This window comes from Nicotiana attenuata, chromosome 7 (genome assembly GCF_001879085.1).
Source record: "Nicotiana attenuata strain UT chromosome 7, NIATTr2, whole genome shotgun sequence".
NCBI lineage: Eukaryota > Viridiplantae > Streptophyta > Magnoliopsida > Solanales > Solanaceae > Nicotiana > Nicotiana attenuata.
Genome location: NC_031995.1, coordinates 6,743,069 through 6,747,558, shown reverse-complemented (window position 1 = coordinate 6,747,558; position 4,490 = coordinate 6,743,069).

Here is a 4,490-nt window from a genome sequence, read left to right as displayed (position 1 = left end):
AGCAATAGAAGCATGACTAGTGAGGAGTGTCACACTCGAAATCCCTGCGTAATCAAAGCCTCTTAAGAAAATCTGGGAGAGCTGATACTTGGCTCCAACCTTTATTGGAGGAAATTGAAAAGAATAAGATGCAAAGCCATAGTTGTTACACTTTGATGAAATGACATAGTTCATTCAACTTTGAAGGTAATTTTCTTAACCTTGAATGCTTTCCTTCTTTATTCTTTCTAAATTCTCACTTCTAATGCTTTATGACCGTAGGGCTAATCTTATTGGGACTGAATTCATGGGGCGAGTTCTACATTGGAAAAAAAGGAACGAGAGTCTACAAGGGCTCTATCTGAGGCTAGGAAATAGCTGAGGATGCATTATTTGAGCAGCAAACTGGAAAAAAACAATTGAGGTACCCAAGTGACTTGTAGAAGAGTTGCGGGAGAGCAAGGCTCACTTGGAGCAACAAAATCATGGCTTAACTTCTGAATTGGGAATTGCGAATGCTCTTTGGGGTCAACTTAAAGAGGATAAAGACTATCTTGGAACGTTCTTTATCTAGAGCCAATGATAGATTAAAAGCTTAAAGCACTCATGGAGAAGAAAGAAGAATACGCAAAGGAGTTAGCTCAAAACTTAAGTCATGCCTCAGAATGATTTAAGAATTTCTTCTGATAGAATCCGTGCCTTGGAAAAGTTCTCATGCCTCTCTTGAAGCTTCCCTGATTCTCATTTAGCCGAGCACCAAATAATGAAAAATGACCTTGCTATGTGGGAAAGGAATACAAGGCTTATGGAGAAGAATATAATGCTCTTGAAGAAAATTTCAACATAGACGTGAGTTGGGTTTTCTAAATTCTCGAGTGATGGCTTTGATGAGGCTACACAGGAAAACTTTGACTTGCAATCTGACGTTGGCCAAGTCCATAGACACTATCGAAAAAGTCAACAACCTGCTGATACTCCTTCTCCGGCACTTGGAACTATTGACACCCCCTCTCCAGCACTTGAAGCTCCTGGAACAGAAGAGTGTTTGAACTCCGAAGCAGTTACTGAGTACTTGAAGTTATAACTCCAGCTTCGAAGTTGAAACTTCTATGACACAGTCTATGGAATTGAAGTTCATGTGACTGTTACTTCCCTCGTTGATGTTATCTCTTCAAGCTCAGCTGACATCGCTCCTATTGCTGCTTCGTCAGATTGTAACCGCACCTGTTATTGCTTCAAAAGTGATGTTACAACTTTTATGATGGTTAATGTTATCCCGTGGCAAGTGTGAAGGGATCTTTTGGTGAATCCCCAGTTACCATAATGGGCACTTGTAAGACAAATATTTGGTGATTTAAGTTTTTTCCTCAGTCTTTTATGTTTAAGAATTTTATGAGTATTTCTTTATGTTTTATTCTTGCCTATTTACTTATTTAGGACTTATAGATAACTTAGCTTTTAATTCTTTGAAAATGCTTTATGATTCTTCTCATGGAATATCAACATGACGGCTTATAAAAGAGGGCCCTTTTATTATATAATCAAACACTTAATGAAGAAGACGTCTCATTCATAATGGTGTTATAATTACGATGAAAGAAATAGGAATACACATGTTTGTATGCTACAACTTCGACAAGTTTTTATTTATGAACTTGAACAAACGTTGACATGTATTTAAAGTACATCATATCTTCTCCCAACTGTTTCCTTGTTAACAGATTTATATAAAGAAGAACGATAGATACGAGGTTTTTCTTTATAACCCGTTTAGTACATCATTCCCGACCCACTTTAGGGAAAGGGTTTGAGAGTGACTCCATTGTTTCCAGTGGTAAAGAATACTATGTATGCTTATGCTTGGATTCCATAACCTCTGCTCGACACTTGTTTCTTGATTTATGCATCTATTTTCCGTACGTATCCGTTCTGTCTTTATTGTACAGTCCCCAAGAGTTTGAGCTGTGAAATATAAAGCCTCAAGCATTTGTTTTTCCTCTTGACTTGGTCCTTTTCCTAAAACAGAAAATTTGCGGGAATCGGAGGTTCGATTAGAGATGAAGACTGCCTAACCCGTGTATTTTTCCATCAGATTACTCTGTACCCTGGGCTGGGAATTTAAACTATTCCCTTTTGCCGTACAGGTCTGGACTCATCATTTGGCACGAGGTTAGGGTTTTTGCCTAGCTTCTAAAAATCGTTAGTAAAATTGTTATAAATTAAAAAATGAATTTTAATAATAGAGATACCTGACCGTGATACTTTTCTCAAAAATAAGTACATCTTTTTAGATGGACAGCATTCCAATGTGAGGGTAATAGCTTGCCATCCATTGTCTCCAACTCGTATGCTCCTTTTCCTGCAATGTCACGAACTCTTGAGGGTCCTTCCCATGTTGGACTCAGCTTTCCTGAATTAGCACCTTTGTAAGATTGGAACACCTTTTTTTACAAGCACGAAGTCCCCAATTTGAAGAATCTAAGGCGTGCTTCCTGTTATAGATATCGTTCAACTTACTGTTTTTGTGTGCCGCCATTCTTATTCAATTTGCGTTTCTCTTCTTCCTTCTAACAAATCAAGATTCACTGCATTTCTACATCATTTGATTCCTCCGATGCTTGAACGTACCGTGTGCTTAGTTCTCCTATCTCTACTGGAATCAAAGCCTCTGCACCATAAAACCATTGAAAATGGGGTTTCTCCCGTGCTTTTTTTTGTCGTTGTACGATAAGCCCATAATACCCAGTAATATTTCACCAATTACCTTTCGAATCTTGCAATCTTTTCTTCAAGTTGTTGACGATAACCTTATTCGTGGACTCAGCTTATCCATTTCCCACTGATGATATGGTGTAGATGTTATTCTTTTAATCTGCCAACTTTCAAAAAACTCTGTGATTTGGGCCCCTATGAATTGTTGGTCCATATCACAGACGATTTCCTTGGTACTCCAAAAGGGCATATTATGTTTCTCCAAATGAAGTCTTAACTTCTTTTTCCCGCACCTGTTTAAAAGCTCCTGCTTCTACCCATTTAGTGAAGTAGTCTGTAGCACAAGTAGAATTTTACCTGACCTTTTGCTAGTGGTAAAGGACCTACAATATCCATCCCCATTTCATAAAGGGCACGGAGCTATGACAGGATGGAGTAACTCAGCTGGTCTATGTATATTATTGTCGTATCTTTGACATTGTTCACATTTAGACACGAAATCATTAGCTTCTTCTTCCATCTTGGGCCAATAATATCCTGCTCGAATCAATGTTTTACCAGCGACCTCCCACCAAGCGTGACTTCCGCAATGTCCTTCATGTACTTCCCTCATTACATATTATGTGTTGAGAAGGTCCGAGACACTTGCTAATGGGCCACCAAACATCTTTCGATAAAGGTTCCCTTGATGTAAACAATAACGGGCAGCTTTTTTGCGAAGTGCATGAGCTTTTGTTTTGTCGATAGGCACGATACCATGCTGTAAAAAAAGCAACAATTTCATTTCTCCAATCCCATGTTAAAATGATTAAAATTTACCTCATCTTATCAGGTTCGAGGACGGAATGAAATAGATGTACGATTGAAGTTATTGTATCATTTGCCACGTCTGCTGCTGACGCACGAGATTAGATAATCATCTGCTTCTGCATTCTCGTCTCTTGGATCTGCATTACCTTCCAAGTTGAATTGTGTTATTAATTCCCGTACTTTTTCCAGATATTCTTGCATTCGAGTTTCCCTGGCTGTAAAGTCCCCAGTATTTGATTAACCACGAGATGAGAATCGCTCTTGATTATAATCTGGGTTATGCCAAGTTCGCGTGCCAGTTCTAAACCTGCAATTACAGCCTCATACTCTGCTTCATTGTTAGTTATAGAATGACAATTTAAGCTTGTCTAATAGTTTCACCTGTAGGAGTACGAGAACTATTCCCTAGGCCTGCACCTTTTACATTAGAAGAACCATCAGCGAATAAATCAAGTCCCCGGTTTGCACCATTAAAAACTAGTAACTCTTTTTCTGCCTCTAAATGTAATTCCCTGACTTAAAATCAGCTATGAAATCAGCTAATACTTGATGATTTTATCGCAGTTCTAGATTGATAACTGATTTCATATTCGCTTAACTCTATGGCCCATTTTGCTAACCTTTCCTGATAAACTCATGTTTATGCAAAATGTTTCGTAATGGAAAAGCAGTAACCACAACAATGGATGGGCTATCTCTCTCATTCGGGTTTGACAAATAAGCTTTCAAATTTCTGAGAGCCAGTTGACAATCTTCGTTCCATTCAAAATGATCTTGTTTTTTGAGTGCTGCGAAAAATTTAAAGCACTTCTCCGAAGATTTGGAAATAAACCTCCCCAAAGCCGCAATTCTTCCTGTTAATCTTTGAACCTCTTTCTTACTTGTAAGGATATCAGGAATTTCTTCTATTGCTTTGATCTGAGAGGGATTCAGTTCAATGCCACGGTTAGAAACAAGAAAACCCAAAAATTTACCTGAGGCAACTCCAA